General features: G+C 34.6%; 1 protein-coding gene across 1 annotated transcript in view; it reads left to right on the top strand.

Annotated features, from left to right (window-relative positions):
* Nucleotides 1-25,975, top strand: part of LOC111162261 (diphthamine biosynthesis 6) — a 183,452-nt gene that overhangs the window by 37,306 nt on the left and 120,171 nt on the right. The gene's annotated exons all lie outside the window — the stretch shown is intronic.

The raw sequence follows: 25,975 nt of genomic DNA, 5'->3' as shown, positions 1-25,975 counted from the left end.
ACCACCTTGCCTCAGGAGGAGACTAAGCAAAACTCGTAAATTAATAATTTAAGGGAGCAATACTCAAGTAGCATTTTGGTTAACTTAATAAGTTAAAGCCTTAGAATCAGTGCTGCCCACTTTAACAATCTTTACTTTTGACTTTTATTGGTTGAAAATAACTTGTTAAACCAAGGCTTTTGTCATAAAATGAAATCTACATACCATCTGAAGCCCCTTCTCCTTTTTTTGATTTATGAGTAGGTTGACATATTATTGAAGAATTTTTAACACTTTCACAGTTCTGCACTTTGATTTCAGAGAAGGTGCTAATCTCTCTGGAAGTTTGAGAGTGACAAAATGAGTTGTATACTGTTTTTCTAGGGAATCGGGGATCCTTTATTAGAGGCCTTAGTTTTATGATGGCACCTGTATTAATGTTGATTTATCTAATATGTGATGTGGTGGTGTGATCTGATACGCATTAATGGAGTATTCTCCTTTCTCATTTTACATGTTATCTCTAGTTGCCTGCCTGGTCATGATATAATTCTTACAGCTAATGTTAGTGTTTCTACAGAGGTTAAGCTATTAAAGACATTATTTTTAAATTACAAAAATAAAATAACTTTTCTTTCATTTTTGTATTGTTTGTAGTATCAGGAATCTAAATTTTTGGTGAATAAGCAAGTGGAAAACATTAGGTGGTAGTGTAATAAAAAGCTTTATATTCTATATACAAGTCTTATTGTAATACTTTGCAAACATGTATTAAAAAAACCTTTGGCACTATACTTAATTGAATTTAGTTTCAAAGAATTGTAACAGGAATGATGTGAGAGAACAGAAAATGTATAGAAGTTCAATTGAATGCTACTCATACCTAATTATAATTTTGTATCCCAGTACTATTGCACAATAGCATGAAATGCATGTCTATGAGGAAAAACCTGCTTTTTCTATTTTGCTTTGAGTTTGAGTTCCTATGTGTGTAACAAAATTACGTTTAGAAACGGTGAAGATTTCAGTTTTGATCCTTTTTTTTTTTTTTTTTTTGCAGTGTGTTTACTCTCATGTAAGAGTGATTGATCTGTAGCTGTCATTTTACCCAAAGAGGGGACAAATGGAATTGGCCTTTTAGACAAAAAGTATGCAAACAGACTGCATTCTTTCTGTTGATAGAATTATGGAAGGATTGCATGAGGTGCCACATTCATTTTCCTATTGATTGTAAAAAGGATTCTGCAATGGGCTCCTGTTTCCATTGGATAAGGAGGTGCTATGATTAGTTACCTTTCTCATGAAAGCACTACAAAAAGAAATGCAAAATGTATGTGGTGCAGTGTTCTCAATTTGACAGTTGTTTTTGTTAATTTTTTTTCCCCGTTGAAGTCCAGCCTATTTTAAAAAAACGTACATTTTGGTTTTATCCCTTATATTAAGCTTGGTAGATTTCCATGCTTTTCACCCTTTAAGAAATTATATGTTATAGACAGTTTTTTTAGGCTTCTATTGTAAAGCTTCAAAGCTGATGCAACAGTGCCCTCTGTAGTCTTTTAGGAAACAGTAGATACATGTAGATGATTTAGAATATTCAGGTAGGAAGCAGGATATTTAAATTTAATTTTTGCTCAGACAAGAGAGTCCTTTTTCCTAAGTAGACATTCTTGTTTTTCACTAGCGGCTTTACTTTAAACAAAGGGAACAAAGGACCATTCTGAGTTTTCATTTAGAATTATTGGCTACCTCTTGTTGTTACCCAGTGGTAAATCTCAAGTTTTATCAGACATTCATCAGAGTAATTTGAGATAGAAGGAATCTTACAAGCTGTACTGTCTCTTTATGAAATATCTTTTTGAAGTTGAGTTCCAATAGGAGTATTTTAAAAAATAATTTAGTTCCTTTGTCCTCATTTCTTCTATTTAATTAGAGCCTAAGTGGGCTGCCTAGAACTTAACTTTTACTTGTTCCTGAATTGGGCAACCCAGGCTTTATACAGGACATTATTTAAATTCAAACCAAGGGAGTTACACAATGTCTAAAGTATTTGTCATTCATTAGCATTGATTTAAATTTTAGATTTGCCTTCCTTTCTTTATGGGTTACCTATTTGATTATATATATTGATAGCTAAATTTTTCATTGTAAACACAACTTTATGTGAAGTTATTAGATGATAATACAAGCAGGCTCATATTTAGCTGTGTGATTAGAAGTAAAAATATTCCACGGGCAAAGTTTATTTTGCTTCTGAAAGTGTTTTAGTAAAAAGAGCATGGGGCAAATCCTAGCTTCTCCATGGGTATTCACTACGTAATGGTGAACACATTTCTAAATCTCTGAGCCTGCTTTCTTATCTGAAAAGTGGGAGTAAAAATAGCTTATCTTTGAGGTTTTTGTGAGGAATTAGATATAATGTATATTTATTGGCCAAGTTATTATAAGTGCCCAAATGGTTACTTTGTTCCAAAAATCACAACGTGAAGGTCAATGGCATTGTTTTTATACAAGGAAGTTTTAATAAAAATCTAGAACACATTTAATATACTTTAGATTTTTCAAAAATTTTACTCCCGATGATTTATGTGAATCTGAAAGCTAACATGGCATTCCTTGGTAATGTGGACTGATAAAATGAGGTGCACATTAACTTTCAATTCTTTACAGACTTTATCCCCAAACTTCTTATAAGCCATGTTTATAAACTTTAGTGGAAATTTACCCACAAACCGATATTTGGCAACATGTGAAAACAGATAATAAATGAAACTTGAGAAAAGGGTCTTTCATTTTTTTTCTGCCTTATTGTATCCTAGAAAACAGGATACTTTTCATTTGCCTGTGTTCTCAGTAGTAGTCTAGAGCCCTTCTTCATAGTTTCTAGGTAAGTGGATTTTGCTTTCTCAACCCAGTTACCAAAAAAGACATAAAAATAGATGAAAGTGGAGCTTTTCTGGTTGAAGTGGATATGGGGGCCTGAAGTTCTCTTTGAAGGAACAAAGTTTAAAAACCAGTTTACCATATACATATATGTGTGTGTACATATATGTTCTTTCTCTCTTTTGTGTAAAGGCTTTGTTCTTCTTTGGTTTGAATTCAGAGCAGCTAATTCTTTACCTGGCACATAAAAGATGCTCAATTAACATATGCTAAATACAGAATTTTTTTAATGTCAGGCCTTATTGACATAGAAGATTTGAAATAACATATGTATTAAAATGCACAATTTAGTGTGGCATTGTACTATTAGAGTAATTGTTTCTATGTGAACCATTTAAGCAAGCACATTTCAAGTGTAATTCACCAATTTATTTTTTAGAAATCAACTTGTTGTGACTACAAATAATAATGGGAAATGAATAAAAAATATTCAGAACTTGTCTTCAAGATGATTAAAAGCTGTTGCATTCCACAATGATGGATTTAGCTAAAGATTCAGACACTTCAAGTGACCTGATGATAAAAATAATCTTGCACAAAGAACTTGTGAATTGAATTTTCTCAACATTGAGTAAAGCATTATTTTTCTTGTAAAGTTCTTACTTGTGCTTCAAATTAATTTTGAATCCTGAGTTTAATATTATAATACATCATATTGTTTTTAGTATATTACTTGGGTTAAAATTGAGAACTGCAAAAGTACCCTTTTTTTAAAAACATAAAGAAGGAACCAATGTTTTAAACTGATAGAATGAGACTGAACAAGCTTTTAATAAACCAAATATGGTAGTTTAAAAAAAAAATAGTGACTTGTTGTGGTAAGAATCATGTTTAAAATTAAATTCTGGTTTATAAGACTGACAAGATGCTGTCTACCAAAAAAAAAAAATGAATAAGCTATTTTTCTTTGCAGTGAAAGTACCAAATTAAGAATCTGCTTAATTAAAATAATGATAAATGTAGATTATATTACTGAAGACAGTGAAATACAGCTGCTCTGTCTAGTGAGAGCCTGCATAATTTACCAAGACTGTACAAAGAAGCAATGGAGCAGCTACTGCAGACTGTTAGGGGAAATGTCCTGTTTATTCAACATACATTTCTTTTTTAAATTAAAATGTCAATGATAATTTTATAGCAGTCCTCCAAAGAAATCCTTTAAATTTCTTCAAGGTGGTAGAATATGAGACAAGATCTTGCTGCTGAATGAAACAGCTTAAACCCAAGAAAAAGTAACATTTTCTTATTTTCCTTAATTCAGCTTTCTTTTTTATGAGTTAATACTGAAGTATGTAATTACTATTTTTAACATGAGTCTTGCATGAGAGAATCGTGGCAAAATCTTTGAATATACATTTTATTTATTAATCTTTTTGAGCCACAAGCAAGATTTGGGTAGAGCCATAAGTAGCATTGCTTACACATAAAGATAGAGGTTTGCATACTGTGGAATTCTCAGAGTGGGACAGACAACTGGATGGTATTTCCTCCTCAACTCCATCACTGGATTATAAGAAGGGATAATAAATTGCACGTATCAGTGTCTGGAGACCAAAAAGGTTGAGAACCCTTGTTACACTGTATATTTTCATCTTTTATTTTAATGATGTCCAATGATACCTTTATAATTACATGTATTTAAGGAAATCAATATTGTGTGTAATAAGACATGGTTTTTTGCTTTTTGATTTTTTGGCGACAAGAGATAAGTGGGGATTCTGGAGTCAGACGTGTCTGTTCTAGGCTCTACCCCATGCTAGCTATATGATCTTGGTTTAGTTAACTTCTATACATGGTGACTTTCGCATTTATAAAGTTGTGGCTAATGATAGTACCTACATCATAGGATTGTCATGAGCATTTAATGGGATAATCCATGTAAAATAGATCATAAAGGAAGCCTCAATAAATGTTAACTATTACATAATCATCATCATCATCATCTTAACTAATGTTAATAGTATTGGTTATATTATCAATAATATTATACCAAGTCACTAGATAAAATATTTTTCTTACATCATGGGAGCAATGGAGCATTGCTCATACTTAACTAATTTAATAAGATATTTTTATCTGTCATGGTTTCTCTGTTGATCTGGTTCTTAGAGAAGTTAGCCATGCCCTTCTGTGAATTCAGGAATAGTATGGTAGAAATTCTCCTGCTCCTTATTTTGTCTTTAATTGTCTTTCCTCTTGGTCTTTCATGTATCAGTTGCTTTCACATTGGCAAATATCATGTCAAATTTTTTGCATTTTAATATGTTTGTTTTGGACTTTGCTTTAGCTGGATACCAACTGGAATTAATTGAATATTTTCCACAGTTCAGTTTTTCTATAGGGTCTTCCAGGGTCCCATCTACTAAAAACTTCTTAATGGGAAAGCTTTGTGGGCAGAAAATGGACACATCACCAACAATTTGAAAAGTTTATATGAGAAACAGTATGAGGAGGAACTTCGTCAGATGATTTTATCCTATATGCTTTTTTCTTTGGACTTCAATAAATTGACAAAATCTAGAAGTGCAAAGATAAAAAGTCACACACTATATAACCATTATTCATAATGTTTACACATGCTGTATGAGTTGTAGAATGTTAATATGCATTTTTTTTTCTCTTGGTTTGTTGAAGGCATTTTTCTAATTGCTGGAGATGTAGATGATTAAGGCACTGTGCCTGTCTCAAGGAGGGAGAAGGTTACTGCTGTGTATTCATCATGATTATTATTTGTGGTGCATTCTTTGCTCTTTTAAAAATATTCCATATTCCTTGCAGTGTACCTCTTTGTTCCATGACTTGGCCTTCATCCTTCCTTGTCTGGCCATTGTTGCTGAGTTTCTCCTAAGAATCCTATGGTATTTAAGGCTCAAGATTGCCCTATCTGGGTCTGTTTAAGAATTATACTTTGGATTCTTGATTTAGCTTATACTTTTGATTAATACCTTGAAATAATTTATCATTTATTCTTAGCCAATTCCGTGTTAACAGTCTCTGGGTTTCTTCCCTGTCCTGGTCCTCTCCAGTAGAGAGCAGATCATTACATATTAACATAGTTTTTTCATGCTAACATCGCCGAAGTGTGAAGTGTGATTTGATACTAAAAGTAAATCAAACTTTTAAAAATTGTGTTATGTTAGTCACCTACTGGGTATTTACCCCCAAAATACAGATGTAGTGAAAAGAAGGGCCATATGTACCCCAACGTTTCATAGCAGCAATCTCCACAAAAGCCAAACTGTGGAAAGAACCAAAATGCCCTTCAACAGACGAATGGATAAATCAAACTTTCAACTCAGTGTATCCTGAGATCATTAATTAGACAGTATTTACTTTCTTATTTTAAATTAGTTGTTTTGGAAAGCCAGTAACTGCCCCCCCCCCATTACTTAAAGAAGCATCTTCACATTTATTTCAGACATTCCTTAGGGCCATCATAGACTAGATTCTTTCAAAGCCTAGATAATATTATAAACTTCAATTATAAGTTAGTATCAATGGTTCTTGTTTCAGATGGAGTTTTTAAGCATTTATACTTACACAGGAATTCTGTCTTAATCTTTGAGTAGCCTGATTTTTCCTTCATGCTATTATGCATAGTTTCTTCTCAGACTGTTACTTGTGTATATTTTAGACAAAACAATGCTATATAATAGATAAGACTAATCTAGTTTGTGAAGAAACATGTTGATGTTTTCTGCTTTGTGGTTAAAATCATTGCATCCAGTGAATTCTGTTTTATATAATGCCTTTTGTGCGGCTACTCTTTACCCCATGTTTTTATTGATTTGGAACCAGCAGATCCGTCAAGCAGTCTGAAATAGAAATGATTATGAAGCATTTACAACCAAGGAAGGTTAAGGAAAGATATAGTAAGTTACAACTAACTTAATTAACAAACTAGCTAAAATATTATTTTATAAAAGATGTAGTTTGTGGGTTATACATGTTTTTGAGTATGTAATTTCATTATCTGCACAGTTTAAAGATGTATTTAACTCTGTTTGAAAAGAAAAAAGCAGTCTTTGTAGGTATCAACTTTGTAGAAAACAAAATGAGGATCTATAAATTGTGTTTTGTTATGATTTGATAGTAACCCGTTTCTTACATTTAACCAAAGATTTAGAATAAGCCTCCTAAAATGGTTATATTTTACTTTCTGCAACTATTTGATGCTTTTGCATAGTGAAAATAACCCTGGCATTGATGATATCCCCTTTGCTTTTTTTGTCTGCTTATTAGATTCTAATAGATTTTACTTTTCTGCATTCTTTTATTTTACTTTCATTTGTCTTTATACTTAACTATCAGTGATTTTCATCTGTCTTCCACTTTTCAGGTAGTCCAGCAGCTTCTTTCCTCTAGGACTAGGTTCTTAGTACTCCTCTTGCTGACACACACACTTTCTCTATTTAGCGGCATAGGTTTGCTGTAACTTTGAAGTGTTCTCACCCTTGTTCTTCATGCCTTGTTTTTTGTTGTTTTTTTTTTTGTTTTGTTTTTGTTAATCTAAATTACTCCTTAATATTCTTTGATACTTACAACTGTTTTTTAAACTAAGGAAAGGCATGAAAGTATAAAAAATGTGAATATCTTACTCAAAATTCAGTCATTCAGAGTTAACGTTTTGACATATTTCCACACATATATATTTAACATACTGTCATAGATACACACATACACGTGTATAATCATTTGTGTATATAACTTTGTAGGCTGCTTTCTTTTAACTTAAAATATCAGGAGCATTTTTTCATGCCATTAAAACCTCTTTATGAACATAATTTAATGACTACTTAATATTCCATCATGTAGCTGTATAATAATTTCCTTAATGATTCCCTAATTTTGTAAATTAGGTTGAGTCTAATTTTTACTATAAATTATAGCACTTTGATGTGGGCACATCAATTATTGTCTACATTTAAAAATACTAATTTCTTAGGACAGATTTCTAGATGTATAATTAATGAATCAAAGTATATGATTATTTCTAAGACCATTGATACATATTGCCTACTTGATTTCCATAAATAATATAACTATTTATGCATGCATTATTTATATTTTGAAATTCTAAGTCTTTGTTTAATGTATCTGAAACCTCAACTTGGAATTCTATTTTTACAGTTCCTGGCATGTGGTGAATACAAGCTGGGAGTAGCATTCTGCCCATCTTTGACTGCGTTTTACTCTTGGAACAAACCCAAAGAGATATGTGTTAGGGCAGCTCAGTCATGTAATGCAAGGCATAGGGTGATTTCCACCCCCCCCCCCCACCATATTGTGAGAAGTCATTTTCTAGTGTTTTAATGGAATTACATTCAAAAGATCAGTTACAAAGTGGGCTGAGTTTTAGTATATTGTATATTAATAATGTGCCAAGTGGATGAACACAGATAAAGACATAGTAACATGTATGTTATTTTTCTTAAGTTCCAGATATAATGTTAATTATAACTCATTTTTTTCTTACAGGCTCTATTTTCTGACTAGCCATACTGTAGTCTCTGGCTATCAGCTGGTTTATTTTCTATTGGCATCATTAAGTTTGGCAGTATTTAGAAATTATTTCTAACTTTTTCATTAAATAAATGCTGATAGACTATTGGATTAATCATAGATTAATCATTTTGGGTATATATATTTAATACCAAGCATAACATTTTAGGCATATTTCATACTCTACAAATTATTATTATTGCAGGTATAAGCCATTCCTTTATATTCACTAAATATCCCATAGAAAATCTCTTATGCTTCCTTTTTTTTTTTTTTTAAAGATTTTTATTTATTTCTCTGACAGACAGAGATCACAAGTAGGCAGAGAGGCAGGCAGAGAGAGAGGAGGAAGCAGGCTCCCTGCTGAGCAGAGAGCTCTATGCGGGGCTTGATCCCAGGATCCTGGGATCATGACCTGAGCTGAAGGCAGAGGCTTTAACCCACTGAGCCACCCAGGTGCCCCTTATGCTTCCTTTTTTTAAAAATGAATTTATATTATTCATGTTGGCTGTTTTTATTATGTCATTAAAAAACAAAACAACACTGCAATTTTGGATTTAGTAGATTTAGTATAATAACTAATAACAATAGTGCTGTAATAATAAATTCATTTGTGAGTATTAAATAGGTAATGTTGATTTTATGGTAATTATAACTAAATGATTATTTAGACTTTGGAAAAAGAATCTTAGATCACCTTTTTAGTATTGTAACTACCTTTTGCTGTTGGTCTCTTTGCTTTCTCAGAACTAATTCTTTCTGTGTTTTCTTGTATTGTTGTTCAATTAGTATTAGGGGATACTGGCTTCTGTGACATACTCTGTTTATGTTATACTTATTTCTTGGTAATTTCTTGTTGATGATGTGACCCGCATTCCAGCACACTGGCTTGGGCTTGTATGTATAAGAGGGCGCATGTGGGAGTGTTTTTGAGGGGGTTATTGCTGCTTCTCTCCAAAATGAAGTTTTCACTTCATTTCTTCTCTTTTCAGGCACTAAACATATCTACCTCTGTGCACTGTGCGTACTTTGTAGTTCCATTCTCTTCTGATTCTTTTTCCTGTCACTTTCATTCTTTTTCCTCCCCGTCTTCCTCTCTCATCTGTTACATGCATTTGGGCATGTAACATATACATGAATTTTCAAGTGTTGAAAACAAAGATTGCAGGGTCTAGATCTAATTTAGTTGCTGAAGTTTTACTTACATTTTCTCCCTGTTTTCTCTTTCATTATTTAAATTGTGGTCATCTGTAACATTTAAGTGTTTTTATGAGTACAAGCTGTTCTGCCCTTAACTGCTTTATGTCTCTCAATGAAGAATAAATGGTGCAACTAGAACAAAGTTTAGACCAGATCTTCTGAAACATCAATACGTAGATGAGTCATCTGAGCATCTTATTAAACATTCAGGTTCTGATTCAGTTGGTCTGGGTGGAGGCTGGCATTCTTCTCACACGTGCCTCAGTGATGCCAGTTCTGCTGGTCTGAGGCCCTGCTGTGGGTAGTGAGGTTTTAGAGTTTGGTTCCCTTCTAACTGAAAGTATCATTTATTTAGAAAGAAATATTTGAATTAAAGGTCTGTTTGTTCATACATTGGCTATAAGAGTCTAATATCTACAAAGATGAGGGCATACATTTTCTTTTAAAATGTAAATTTGCCATGTTTCTACAGTTCTCTAATGTAGGCAGTTGTAGAGCCTGGTGATTTAAATGATCTGTGAATCTTGGATATTCTGTGATGGCCCCATGTACAGCTGCCCTGATTTAGTTTGCTCCTTAGTGCAGACTAATGATGATGTGTCTTGGGGTTTATTTTGGTGATGAGATTGAATAGTGTGTCATCTCCCATTGAAAAACTTTTCTTGTGCAGGTTTTGGGAGTGAGGGTGAGAGGTGGGAATTGGAAACAGGGATGGAGGTGCCAGTGTAAAGGATAACTGGGTTACAGCAGAGAAATGCTTTGTTCTTTCTCATCCCTATGGGTAGCACTAGGAGAATCATGGACAGCTGGATTAAAATGAATTACCTGTTGAAAGTGAGAAAATCACCTGATACATACACAGGAGTTGTTCCCATTATGCTTTAAAATAAGATGTGTTTCATGTCTTTTAAAGAGACCCACACAATTTCCTGTACAAAAATGGACAGCTTCTGGCAATAAGGACATATCAGAACCTGCAATAGAGTGACTAGAAGATGGGCTGATTTTAGAAAGGAAAGGCTATGGCCAGCTTCTGCAGGTTGGTCCATTATTTGCAATCCATTAGTCACCATCAAATCACCTGCATCTTTAAAGTGGGTAATTGTAAAGTGTCTTGATTTATAACATTGTTGAGGAAAAATGATCAAATTATCTAATGTATTTGGTTCCTGAGGTGGCTGAAGCCACGTAGTCTGTTATAAACCCAAAGAAAGAAATGTGGGAAGCCTTTCCTTTGCCAATAAGCACTGTGCTTGAAAATTAATTATATTTTAATTTATGACCAAAAAAAATTCATCTAGCATGGATTTTGCTTTTTCAAACCGTTTCAACCATTATTTTAGAATGAGCTACAACATTTAAGTTATATTTCCAATCTTACTTGTTGATGTACTTTCAATGAATATAGATTGCCCTTTCTTTAGGCAGCCTACATTTAAAAAGCTTATGTTTTGCCATAATACAGTAGAATTATTTGTGGTAATGTTACAAGTCTCTAAACTGCGTGAACATTATCCTGCTGTTTTATTGTTTTGTAATGTAAAAGTAAATGCAAGCATTAAGAAATGTGTAGTGCTGTCAGGCTCCTTTAGGATTTAAGAAAATTGCTCCAACTATTGAAGAACTGAAAATAATCTTTCAGGTCGCAAAGAGCAGTTGTTATAATATTACCTAACATTTTGCTTTCTTTTTACTTTAACCATGGTGGTGATTTGAGTCAAATGCTAGAAGAAACTCAGATTTTATTTGACTCAACAATCTGCTATTGCTTTGTAAGAATTACATATAAAACATCATGGTTAAAAAATAGGAATAAAATGGAGGACTCATTCTTATTAACTTTGCATAAGCCTAAACCATAAATCTGATTCTTGCAATGCTAAAAATTTTGCGGCTCAACTTCTTGATCCAATTTATAAATTTGATAAAATAGGCATAAATAGTATATGTTAATCACAAAACTGAAATTATGTTGCCCTGCAAGCTCTTCATAAAAATGAAACAAACATACAAACAAAAATCTTAAAGCCATACCTTCCAGAAAAGTTCTCATGAAGCACTTTGGATTTTTAAGATGTAAGGAAGGAGGTATTCCTTATGGTTTTAGCCTTTTTCCTATCTGTTTTAAAATATTTCCATTTAAATGCAGATTTTGATTTTCCATCTGGGACTAGGTAGAAGCCATTCTATTACACTACTAAAAGAATAATCCACTTTAACACAACATTTCTCCCTAAAGGGATGGTCTTTTCTAGTCATAAGGTATTATTTTTCTCAGAATGATATTAACATTCATGATGTAGCGATTTTATCTTGATTTGAAAGATGTTTTGTTCTGGCAGTAAAAGGGATTAGGAGAATGTCCTTTGTATCCTGTTGCTTAAAAAAAAATAGCCTTACCTTGCTCAAGATTAGGTATTTGTAATTTTCGAAGAGTTTTGGGGTGGGTGTATGATTTATATTTTTGTAATAGTAAAATCTTTAAACCCAGCAAGATGGAAAGGACCAGATTCATTTAATTGAATTCTTAAACATTGGGTGGTACAAATATATTTTTTAACAGATCAAGTAGCATGTTTGAAAATTTCTGAATGTGATATAACATTTTTTTTTTGCTTTCATTTTCTTTTGCCTTGTAAAGAAACCTTTTGGGTACATAAAAAAAGTGTTAGAGCAACTAGTTACTGCATTCAGTGTCATAAATGTGTTGATTTTGTCTCACCTTCTAAATTTATTAAAACTTTTAGATAAAGAGGGATTACATTAATTAAATGGAATGTCTCGGAAGAAGAAAGGCTCTATAGGCCTCTCTACTATTTGTTGGGCAAAGTCTTGGCGTGCAGAATGTAGCTATCCAGGGCTTAAAGCACGTTGGGACCCTGTGTAGGTTGTCAGCGCCATGCCCCTAGGCACACTGTCATTCAGTCGGCAGATTAATTAACCAGAGGCTGCAGAGGCTCGTGCTTTCAGTCAGCCCATTCTTGAGGCAGATAATGCAAGGTTTTTAAGACCTTGAACATTTAAAAGTTTTTTCTTTCACAGAATCAGAGTGTATAGTGACACTTACTCTGGGAATCTCCAAATATATACATACAGTATAGATAGATAGATAGGTATTTTTCCCTTAGCATGTGTGAGTGATTTTAATGGATTAAAAACTTTAAAATCCAACCACAGTATGACATGTATAAAACCCTAAAGAGAGAAATTTTCTGATAGCAGGGTACATCCTTAAGACTTCCTACTTAATGATTAAGTTACATTGAGTAGTGGGCTCTTATTTATGATTAAGACTTCAGAGATTTCAATAGAGTCAACTAAAAAAATACATTTTTATATCTGATCGTAAACTGTGCTCATTCAAATTTTCATTAGGATCACGTTTTATCTTGAACAAGAACATTTCCATTCATACTTGCATAGAAATATTTCAAGATGAATGAAGATTTTTACACTATAGTGTTTTGTTTAAGCAACAGTTTTAACTTTTATCATAGCTCTATATTACATTCATCTTTAGGAAAGAATATGTTAAATTTGGTTTGGTGGGGTTTTTTTTAGTTCAGCTTATTTTATAATTATATTAGACATTATTGATAACTTATGGATAAAATATTAACTATTTTCTAAATATAGAGCAAGGTCTGTGTTGATGAGATGTTTTATTTGTGCCTTAAAATGAGGAAAGAATAAGGACATAGCTAAATGCAAAGAAGGCATGTTTTCATTTTAATTTTTTTAGCAGTATAGGTACAACTCCCTCCCCCAACCCCCACTCTTTTTTCTGTGACACTGTCAATTTGTTAGCATTCTCACCGGAATTTATTTTGTTGTAGTAAATAAAAGACAAGTCATTATTAAACAGATTTTGCTGTTAATTCAATGTATGATTACCCTTTGCCATAGGTACTTTTAAGGGCTTTTATCCAAAATAAAATTCATTAAAAATGCAATTAAAAAAATCTATTGTTAATGACTGCTTGAGTGACTGGCTCATAATTGGCTCATTACAATAAAAAAGCAACTGTTTAAAAATCCTGACAATGAGATACAGTACAGAGTGAACAATTCATTGTAAGACCCTCTGTGATTACAGGATCCTGAAGGTGAAGCAGAGAAGCGTGCAAATCTGAGACTCCAGCACAACTTTCTCTTTTACACCAGTACAGTGAGTTCAGGTCATGACCTAGCATGGGCTGTCGAAGTAGGAGCCCCTCTTATTTACAGTGTCCCACACTGAAGAATAAACTTAGGTAATATATTCCACTTTAATGCTAGCACTCAGACTCCTCTCTGTTTCCCTTCCCCAGAAATCTTTTCAGTTGACTTAGATTACAAAGTTGTAATCAGGAAATCTTTAGTTCTGTTGGGGCTAAACTAACAAAGACAATATTGTCATACAAGCCATCATTATTACCTGCCCTTTTGTTAATGCAGGGAAGCATGTAAATAGCTCTTTTTCAGCTCCAGAATTTTTATTTAAGCATTCCTAGAGATTTGTTTGTGTTCTAGTATTTTGGTGATTTAATATTTGTGTTAAATTATTTTTAATTAATTAATTTTAATTCATTGTATTTTTGGGCCATCGATCCTAAGTAAGATAAAAATATAAATCTGGTGATGTAGGAGGAAAAGTAAATTGTGCACAATAAGGTTTTTCTTGACAAATCAAAGTTTTATTTCTCTTTTGTGTCTTGGATTTGGCATACTATGGTTTTAATAATGAACTTTGCTACGTTGAACGTCAGCTGTTCTCTGTAGAGTATAAAATCTTAAGATTCTGACAAGTGTAAATAAGAATGGTTAATAAATTTCTGTTCGGAGTTCCACCTATAAGGCAAAAATCCTAAGTTCCAGCAGTAGTTTAAAGAGTGTTCTTTAATGAGCCCTATATTTCCAAAATGCTTTTCCTGTTTAAGGCTAGAAAAACAGTAAAAGTTTAAAGACTGATCACTCCTGCTTTTGTTTAGTCTACAGCAGCAATATTAATGTTGCCTTTGTTTCTGGTGAGTGACTTAGGTGTAATTTTTCATTATATGTATTAAAAGTTGAATTATTTTGAACTCTGAACTTAGACCAGCCCATATGTGAACCCCAGCGTATAAACAACACAGTAACTTTAGGATCAAAATCACTCAATACCACTCATATTATTAAATGCAATCAAAGAATGTTGATACTAGAATTTAATATAAATTAGGAAAAAACTGTCAGTGAAATATTCATCAGTTTTTAAAGAAATAAGACATATTTAATCAACTTCATCGTAGCGTAGATAACCAAACTGCTTGGGTATTTCATCATTACCCTACTCTGTGCTGCTCTGAATTCTTCTCATCACCTTATTTTGTACTCTTCACTTTTTTTTGTTTGTTTGTTTGTTTCTTAGAATTAGGAGGAAATGCTTGCAGTACAAACAACCATTTAAAGCATGGTGGAGGGCACCTGGGTGGCTCAGTCAGTTAATTGGCTGCCTTTGGCTCAGGTCATAATCCTGAGTCCTGGGATCAAGCCCCACATCAGGCTCCCTGTTCAGCAAGGAGTATGCTTCTCCCTCTGCTCCTCCCCCTGCTCATGCTTGTTCTCTCTCAGATAAATAAATAAAATCTTAAAAAAAAAAAAAGTAGTGGGAAATCACATTGCTTTATGGTTGAATTTTTCTTTAAAGATTTACTTTATGCAACAGTTTTAACTTTTTCTACTTCTATTTACTTCTATTCTTATAAGTAAAACTTAAGAGGAGTGTGTTTCCCACACTTGAGGCTCAGAGAGATAGCGTTGGTCCACCTCACATTTATATTTAGTCGGGCATGTAAGCTGATGTTGTTGTGATTTATAAATATGATTTAATAAACCATTTGGTAAATGCCATGACTGTGTCATACCAGAGCCAAAATATTTTATACATTAAGGAATCAGTGTAGTGGGAAACTATTGAGACTTAACACTTAACACTTCGCTGTTTAGTTCATGGGGATATTTTGTAGTACTTATAATTTGATGACTGTTCATTATCAAGTCTTGTGACTTAGAGATAGGCCTAACATTTATGGCTTCTTTCTGTTTTCATGTATTTTATTATTTACTTCAAGATCACTGTGTAGATGGTAGAGTTCTTTGCTCAGTGGCACTTCAAGAAAAAGAGTCTATACTTGTATTAATATTTAAACAAAAATATGCTCTGTATATTGCTAAGTTTTTAGGCATTTCTTGGGCAAATAATGATTAATTAAGATTATGATGTTTCCTGTGATGTATTAATTCATCTTCCCATGTCCAGGGCACATTGATTTTGAATATTTTTTTTTTAAAGATTTTATTTATTTATTTGACAGACAGAGATTACAAGTAGGCAGAGAGGCAGGCAGAGAGAGAGAGAGGAAGCAGGCTCCCCGCTGAGCAGAGAGCCCGATGTGGGGCTCGATCCCAGGACTCTGAGATCATGACCCGAGCCGAAGGCAGAGGCTTTAACCCACTGAGCCACCCAGGCGCCCCTTGATTTTGAATATTAAAGAAGAGCTTCATCTATTATTCATCATATGTGTTCTGAGTGACTGCTCTTGTTCTGGGTACTGAATACAAATATCAGTAAGAGAATGTCCTAGTTCTCTAAGAGCTCATAGTCTAGATTATTAATGACAATATAATAAAATATAATCTTATATTGTGATAATAGAGTTACTACTTTTTTTTTTTTTAAACAAATGTTCTGGGAACATAGAGGTAGAAGAGAGAGATTAGCTTTTACCTGGGGAAGGGGGAAATGGGCAATTGGGATAATACAGATGAGTAATGATTCATCAAGAGGAGAAGATTAAAAATGATTTTCCAAACTGAGAGAACATTATGTGTGGAGCATGGAATACAACAAAGTATGGCACATACTTCTCAAAGTTTGGTGACTGGAGGATATGTAAAGGAATGGTAGGAATAGGAGTAAGAAGGTAATTTGGGAACAGATTATGATGAACCTTGTGTGCCTTACTGAAGAATTTGTAGACCCCATTCTGTAGCTCATGGAGAGTCATTGAAGGTTTGTTAAGTTAAGTAGCAAAGTGGATAGAGTTGTATTTTGTAGTAGGGTAGAGGAAGCATAGGGAGAAGAGAGATGGAGGCTAGGTCTCTCAGATATATTGAAATTAAGATATCTTAAAATAGGAAGTAGAAAAAATAAATAGGGAGAAATCAAGACTAGATAAGCTGATAGTAGTGATCATTAGCGTATAATTAGTAATCAAGATACTGAGAGTAAACATGGGGATAAGGTGTTGCATAGTGAGAAAGAACATGGGCTCAGATGCCTAGTTTTCCAGCTGCCACTTTCTAGCTATGTGACTTTGGGCAAGTTACTTTACCTTGCTATGCCTCAGTTTCTTCCTTCATAAAATAAGGATAAAAATTGTCTACCTTATGGGGTGTCTGGCTGGCTCAGTTGGTAAGCACGGGACTCTTGATCTTGGGGTTGTGAGTTCGAGCCCCACATTGGGTATAGAGATCACTTAAAAAAGTAAACTTAAAAAAAAAAATTGACTACCTTACAGAGTTGCTGTGAGGATTGAATGAGTTAATATAGAGTCTCTTATTATTATTGTTACATGCTGTTATTTAGGGTTTAGAATAGGTGTTTTGTTTTCCCCCTTTGAAGTATTCTGTTAAGGAGACAGAAATGGCTGATCAATAGAAAGAAAGAGTATTGTAAGATGAGAGAGATTGGATTGTGTTTATCAATCAAGAAAAAGCAGCAATAGAAAAGTTACTCAAGGTACAAGTGATTGAATAAGATCCAGAAGATATGGAAATGATTGTTAGCAGAGCACAGGTTGGTAGGTTAGCTCTGGATAGAAGAATATAGATATGTTTAGAAACCAGAAATGGAATAAAAAGGACTATCTATCCAGCAGCTGCTATTTTTCTCTGTGATCTTAGAGGCAAGACCATCTCCCTCAGATGGATAGAGATGATGGAAGTAATTAAGGAATTTGAGGAGAATTTTAAATATTTGGAATAATCTCTTAGGAGAAAGGAAAAGGGGACTGAGGATTGCCAAACTGGCAAGAGCCTGTGTGTGGTTGAAAACCAGAAATTTGAAAAGGAGACAATCTTTCAAGTTTAATTTCAGTTAAATTGAAAGAAAATTAAGGATATTTGTTAGGAAGATCTCTCTTTTAGGAAGTTACTTATATCAAGGTAAGTAATAAATGTATTTTATTATGGAATATATAAATAAAGCATTTCAAAAATTATTGCAGACAACAATTGTTAAGTAAAATTTCTATGAGAATCACCTTCCATACTTCAGAGGGGAGAATGCAGCATTACTATGCATTTAAACAAATATGACTGCTCAAAGATAATATTTTCTGGGTGACAAACAACAGATGATTCAGTCACTCTGTGTTGGTCTTTTAATATATCGGTGATGAAAGAATCACATGCCAGAAAACAATTTATAGAATCAAACGAATAGTCCTCCCACCTTAGAATTAATAATGAGACTAATAGACATAGGTGCCTAGACTGCCCACTTAAATGAATTAAAAGCAGAATGAGACATTCACAAATAAGTTAAATAAATGTCTTCATAACAACATAGTGTTGCAATTTTTCTGTATTAGGTAAGTTGCTTCAAGAGTTATTTCATTAGCTTTTTTCCAAATGCTCCTTTTTAAGTATTTATCCTGTATTTTATTTATTAAACAGTGTTCCCATTTTTTAGCATGGAGAATTACCTTTAGAATACTTTAACTTGGTATACATTAATTTATATTACAAAAGATTATTAAATACCCCAATGTCAACTACTTGATATCTTTTTTTAAAAGTATTTTATTTATCTGACAGAGAGATCACAAATAGGCAGAGAGGCAGGCAGAGAGAGAGGGGGAAGCAGGCTCACCCTGAGCAGAGAGCTGGATGTGGGGCTTGACCCAGGACCCTGAGACCATGAGCTGAGCCAAAGGCAGAGGCTTAACCCACTGAGTCACCCAGGTGCCCCTTAATATCTTTTTAACTTGTGAGAAACTGAGTACTTATAGTTTGGATTCATAAATAGAAAACAATCAAAACTCTGAATGGGAGATTATTTGTCAATAATAGAGGAAGAGTGATTGGAAATAGAAATTCAGAGACTCTGGTGATAGTTTGTTTCATTTCCTCTCTGGTAACTACCCCAAATCTCATTTAATGCTTAACTTTTTTTCTTTTTTAACTTTTTTTTTTTTTTTTTGACAGACAGAGATCACAAGTAGGCAGAGAGGCAGGCAGAGAGAGAGAGGAGGAAGTAGGCTCCCTGCCGAGCAGAGAGCCCGATGCGGGGCTCGATCCCAGGACCCTGGGATCATGACCCGAGCCGAAGGCAGAGGCTTTAACCCACTGAGCCACCCAGGCGCCCCTCTTTTTTAACTTTTGATTGACAAAAATTTCAAGCATGTATAAAAGTAGAGAGAATAGCATTATGAATCCCCATGTAGCTGACTCCACCTTCAATAATTTTCAACACAGAATGCTTCACTTAATGCATACAGATTCCTGTGATGTCTTGGTGCCGATATGAAAATTAGCTATATCTTAATTTTAAACATAGAAGAACCCATAGTAGCATCTAAAATTAAACATAAATTTGCATAAGTAGGTTTTGAAGAAGCTCCCCCCCCCCACCCCCCATACTCTTAAGTGAGCATTTTAAAGCCATTGTTTTTATTGTTTTCCAGTTAGGTCCATTAAGGCATCATAATTCTAGGTTATTTATTAAATGAGAGATTGAAGTCAGGTCAAGAATATCTACTAACTACATGAGAAGAATTGAACTTATTTTGGGAATGCTAAACTTAGATTAGTTAAGATCTGTCTTGAGAACATCTTTGACCCACTGAATAGTCCTTGTTACCCTGCTGAGAAAAACTCGAGAGAACTATTTTAAAATGCAGTCACCCTTAAAAGTATAGAAACAAAATTTAAATCAGAATGGCTTTCTCCTTTTTCTCCAGAAGATAAATGTAATAATTTGGGTTTCTAAAGTTTCTTAATGAAGGAACAAAAATATTAGAATTTTATTTTATAGTTAATTTTTCAGGAACACATTTCACTGTATTTATTTGAAAACAAAAAAACAGCTGGGTTAACTTTCCAGAAAAGTAATATGCAACTAATTTTTCTATGTTTTTCATCTTTTATGTGAAACATGATGAAGGTTCCTGGAAAAAGTTACAGTTGTCAGAAATTGACCCATGTCAGCAGTTTTAGAGAACTAATTGAGTTTTTCACTGAGCTAAACATTAATGCAAACAGGAAGGCTGCATTCATGAGCATCACTTTGCTCAAAAGTAAAGAAACATGATATTAACGAGGGGCATAGTTTTCAACAGAACCTAATATAAATATGAGAGGAAGCTTCTAGTGTTTTTCCATATCCTAGGTTATTATTACTACTGATAATTATGAAGTTAGAAGAAGCAGTTTTTGAAAAGAGAATGAGCAATGAGACAGGGAGAAAAGGCAAGAAATAAGTGGGCAATCTTCTGAATGGGGAAATTGATACAATGCATACTCAAACTAAGACCCATTTTTTTATTTAATGTTAAAAGTTAATTATCACAAAAAGAGAATACATGCTAAAATCTGCTGGCTTAGAAGAGTTTATTCCTAATAGAAACAAGATGCTGGAAGATAGCCAGGTTTGTGTGGGCATGTGGCTTGTCCATATTTGGATCTCCCAGTTATTTGTTAAGTTAAAAAATAAATACTAGGGAATAAAGCATTGTGAGTTTAGCCTTCGTGTGAACAAGTATGTAGTAGGGTAACTACTGCTTGTAGGACCATAGGTTGAATTATTATTTAAATCAGGACAAAGCTCCCCAAGTCAATAAAAACTTGTTTGTAAAAATAGCCCTGGAACTCATTCTTCTTGATCACCAGGTTGCATTGCTAGCAGATGCAGTTCTGAGAAAAGATAGTGAATATCAAATTAAATTGACTGGGATCATATTGGGCTCCTTGTTAGTATGCTGAAAATATTTGCTAGGTGGGGAATATTGCACTCTTCTGTTGACCATAACATTATGATTCTACTGATGGAAAGTATATGAGGTTCAAGACTGAAAATAGGAAGCTTCTGATCAAGAGAGAACCCATCATTGTCTTCCCTGGGTAAGATCCATCAGCATAATAAGGGCTAATTATGATGCTGATTTTGTTGTTGCGTACACAGATATATTCATTATTCTGTAAAAACAGAGGACTTACTTAAAGGGTAAGATCAAAGTGTTTCTCATATTAATGATAGGAATGAACCTAGAAAACTATGTCAACTTTAGCTTCACCTTACTCTCAACTTCTTAACCTCTTGGCACTAATGAAAACAAGTCACACCATTGCAGTCTGTAACCTTGCTGACACCCAGAAGACTGGATGGTCCCTTTAGCAAGCTGGTTGTTAGGGGAACATTATTGCCAGGAGCATCATTCCTGCTTCTGTTGACACTGCTGTGGCTATTGGCAGGGTACTTACTGAGTTAAATGGGAAGCTCGCCAGCATGATACCCTTGCACTGATGACCAACAGGCAAACCTGCCAGTTTCCAGAAAGTAAATAGAGCAAGTATCTGCTAGACCCATAACCTGTGATTTCTTTTGCTGCTGTAACTGGTATTCCCCTTAATACTTAAACAAGTTCACTTACTGGTATGGTAGTGATTTGGCCATGACAACCATGCTATTGACATTAGGGGCTTAGGGTCTCTATCCCTATAGTAATAGCCAGGGACCATCTCTCTTAACTCTTCCGTCTCCCAAAACACACCATAGAAAATTCCTGTTTCAGATCTAAACCTTTTGCCAGATTTTTATAGGGGTGGGGTAAGGGACAGAGATATTTCCGTATTCTGTGCTATTAATTAAATTTGCACTTGGCCCAAATTTCATAGGTTGGGACAGAGTAAGTATTGACATCAGTCTAATATTTTAAAAAATATTTTATTTATCCATTTATATGACAAAGAGTAAGCACAAGCAGGGGGAACAGCAAAGAGAGGGAGAAGCAGGCTCCCTGAATTTGGGGCTTGATCCCTGGACACTGGGATCACAGCCAAGCTGGAGGCAGATGCTTAACCAACTGAGCCACCCAGGCACCTCTCTAATATGTTTTTATAGCCAAAAAGATACATTAAATCTCATAATGATCAGGAAAAGAACTTGGGAGGTGGAAGAAAGAAAGAAATGGAGAGAGAGAGGGAAGATTGTATTTTTGGGTAAATTCTGAAACTCCTGCCCTTAGACTGTTTCATTTGATTCCGGTCATAGCATCTCAAGTAAAACTCTGTCAATAACAAAGGGAATTGGAAAGGAGTGTGAGAGGGATGAGCAAGTTCATTCTGTATTTGGTATTTTAGAGTTGGAAAGAAACAAATTTAGGAAAATTGAGAAGTATAGAATGGCTTTCTCAAGGATTAGCAAACTACAGGAACTTGCTATTCTAAGAGGTATGTAACATTGTAGGGATGGCTAAAATAATCCCATTAAGTGGGATATTTTATGCAGCCTTACAGTTATGTGCTAAAGCCTATGTTTTAACATATATATATATAATATATGTGTGTGTATATATATATATATGTATATATATATATATATCATATATAAGCCTATAACAAGATACCAAATTAAACATACACCTTAACAGCGTCTGTGTAAAAACAAATATGGATAGAGACTAAAAGGGAATATAACAAAAATATAAGGGCTGTGTTAGTTGGAGTGGAAAATTGTAATTTGTAAGACTTGGCATTGTGGGGGAAAAAGTGATAACATATCAGGAAGTGTCTGTTGTTTGGAATTATATAGAAATCATTAAGGATAATAATGTGCCTAATCCCATGGCAGAATGCCCCATTCCCATCAACGAAGAAGCATGTACTTTCCACTAGCAACAGTTTCTTAACTGTACTTCTTGGGAAGTGGAGAGATGTGGGATAGAGTGAGAGAATAAGAAGATTCCTGGAATAAATTTAATCTTATGCTTTGATAACCATGTGCCAACCTCTGCAGAAATATGTTTCTTCTGGTAATCAAGGAATAAGGGGATTCTCTAATTTTCTCCCGAGAATTGATTTTATTTTTCAGGCTGAGAGTAGAGAGGAGAAGAAAGATGAAGAACAGGAAAGAGAAACTAGTACCTGTATCAGCTCATGACCTTGCTGTTAAAAATGAGGGACCTGAGGGGCGCCTGGGTGGCTCAGTGGGTTAAGCCGCTGCCTTCGGCTCAGGTCATGATCTCAGGGTCCTGGGATTGAGCCCCGCATCGGGCTCTCTGCTCTCTCGGGGAGCCTGCTTCCTCCTCTCTCTCTGCCTGCCTCTCTGCCTGCTTGTGATCTCTCTGTCAAATAAATAAATAAAATCTTAAAAAAAAAAAAAATGAGGGACCTGAGACTGAGAGGGTTTTGTTTATTTTTTATATATTTTATCATTCTAGATTTATCTGAGAAAAGCTTCCTGAGAGCTTCCAAATATCCAGGAACATAGTTAGAGGGATATTTGAGATACTATGAAGGGCATGGGTTGTTTTTTTTTTTTTTTTTTTTAAGATTTTATTTATTTATTTGACAGAGAGAGATCACAAGTAGACAGAGAGGCAGGCAGAGACAGAGAGAGAGAGGGAAGCAGGCTCCCTGCCAAGCAGAGAGCCCGATGTGGGGCTCGATCCCAGGACCCTGAGATCATGACCTGAGCCGAAGGCAGCGGCTTAACCCACTGAGCCACCCAGGTGCCCCAGGGCATGGGTTTTTAATTTCTGAATTATGAGATGTCTCTAAACCCAACAGAGAGAAGGTGCTCACTGTTAAGCTCAGCAGTGATCTTGCACAATGCTGGACTTGATGTACTCGTGTCTACGAAGACTACTGAAAGTGAAGAGGTTGGTTTACAGAGTGACTAACTAATATTGCATAGGCTTTCTTCTAGCGTAAAGAAAAGAACACGGCTCCCCAACCGTGAACAATAATACACCATTTTTACAGGTGGTTCTTTTGCTTTGTTATCTTCAGCTCATGTGGTATCTGGTATTTGTAAACTGTCCTACTTGTATTATTTTTATACTATTGGGCAGTGTTAGTAGAATAGCAGTTGTTTTTTAAATATCTGATACTTTCAATAAATAGTTTTGAAATGATATTGGATAATTTTAACTCAGTTTGACTTTGTTCCATTTTGTGCTTTGGTTGTATTACTTTTAACTGATTTTTGAGCCATCCTTTTCTGTTGAGGGTTGATTGAAATTTTGATACATTGGCAGGGTGAGTAGTCATTTTCTTTTCCTTATCCCCACAGAATATAAAGACTGATGGGTTTTGTTGTTTTGGTTTGTTTTTACTAGGAATGAGTTAACCATGTTACGGAGCACTTTCTTCCGACTATGGTTATGGTTATAAAAACCTTGGGAGTTTAGGAAGGCAGACAGAAATAGCATTTTTAGTATCAATTAACACCTAAAATTTGAGCTTATTAAAGATGAATGTGTCACTAAAAACAAAAAACAAAACAAAAAAAAAACACAACAACAACCTTGGGAATACCCTTCCTAGGGCAAGCAAATATGCTGTATGAAAGAGGAACACATTTTAGAGAACAGTCAATTCCAACTTTGCTAGATAGCTTTGTATATTGGTGTCAGTGATGGTTTCTAAAATGTGTAACTGGTTGGAACTTCACACTTGAAAAACAGCAAACATAAAAATTTCAGTATAAAGAAAAACTCACTGAAACTATTTCCTGATTGCATGACATAATTTTATAGTTTGATTTCATTATATTTCTTTTCACTCCTTTACTTAACATTGAGTACTTCTTGTGTGACAGGCCCTATGTTCACTGCTAGGAGTGTAATGGTGAGCATCTGCTTAGAGTCTAGTAATTAATGTCTATGTTAATTACTAATTAATTACATAATTAGTTATTAGTGTCTATAGACATTAATCAAATAAACCATCTAAAATAGAAAATTGCATCTGTGACAAGTGCTACAAAGGAGAATCATAAGAGGCCGTAAGAAGGAATTTAAACTGGTTGAAGATTTAAAAAGGCTTCCTTTTTTATTTTTTAAAGATTTATTAGAGAGAGAGAGAGAGAGAGAGAGAGGGCAGGGGGCAGGGGCAGAGGGAGAGGGAGAGAGAAACTCAAGCGGACCCTGTGCTGAGCACAGAGCCAGTCCAGGGGCTTGAGATCACAACTTGAGCAGAACCCAAGAGTGGGTGCTAAACTGACTGTGCCAGCCAGGTGCCCTTGGAAAGGCTTTCCTGAAGTGAGGCTTGAGTGTTAAGAGGTTTCTTCAGCTGGACGGTATTTGAGTGAGTGCTAGAAAGGAATTGTTTCCATTCCAGAGATGGTCGAGGGCAGAGGCACCTAGTGGCAGGAGAGCGGCCTGGTGAGCAGCATTAGGCTGGGAGAAAGACAGAATGGCCCCAGTATATGGAGTGAAAGCTGGGAGTGATGTGTGAGGAGTCTGGAGAAGTAGGTGGATTTGGGTAGCAGTTACATAGGTTGTTTTGTTTGGGAGTATTCATCAAGCTGCCCTCTTTGATACACTTTTCTGTATGTGCATTATACTTCAAAAATGAGGTTTGAGTGCACTTGAATGAACAGTTTAAGGCTCCAGAGTTTTATACAAAAGAGCGCCTTGGAAATCCCTTATATCCACTTCTAGTCACAACTCCCCCTTTACCAAGGGCTTCCACCACCACAGGTAATTTTTGTCTGTTCCTAGTATCATATAGTCAGCATCACAGTATTTAGGAGTTTACATCTGGCTCCTTTTGATCCTTTTGTAGTTATGAGATACTTCTGCGTTTGCACATGGTTGTAAAATGTGCACTTTTATTGTAGTATAATATTCTATGTATGGATATACCTTAGTTTGCTTGTTTATTCTACTCTTGATGGTCATTTGGGTTATTTCCAGTTTAGGGCCCTTACAGAAAGTGCTGCTATAAATACATTTATGTATTTTTGGTGTTACATATGTACCCATTGTTAGGAATGTGTATAGGAATCAAATTGCTAAGTTATAGGGTATGCCTGTGCTAGCTCTAGTAGGTACTACCATATAGCTTTCCAAAATGGCTGTACCAATTTATACTCCCATCAATAACATATAAGAGTTCCAGTTGTTCTCCATCCTTGCCAGCTCTTGTCATTAACAGAAAGAAAAAAGTAAGTCATTCTGGTTTATGTAGTGTTGGGCATATGGTTTTAATTTATATTTCTCTGCTGATATTGAAAATTTTTCATATTTTTTGGCCATTTTGATATTTTTGGGGGGGGAATAGTGCCTAGTAAGGTCTGTCGCCTGTTTTTCTATTTGATTTTCTC

The sequence above is a fragment of the Enhydra lutris genome, unplaced genomic scaffold (genome assembly GCF_002288905.1).
Source record: "Enhydra lutris kenyoni isolate GAN:26980312 unplaced genomic scaffold, ASM228890v2 scaffoldscaffold4, whole genome shotgun sequence".
NCBI classification, from domain to species: domain Eukaryota; kingdom Metazoa; phylum Chordata; class Mammalia; order Carnivora; family Mustelidae; genus Enhydra; species Enhydra lutris.
The sequence above is the reverse complement of the archived record's forward strand: the minus strand, read 5'-3'. Positions and strand labels throughout refer to the sequence as shown.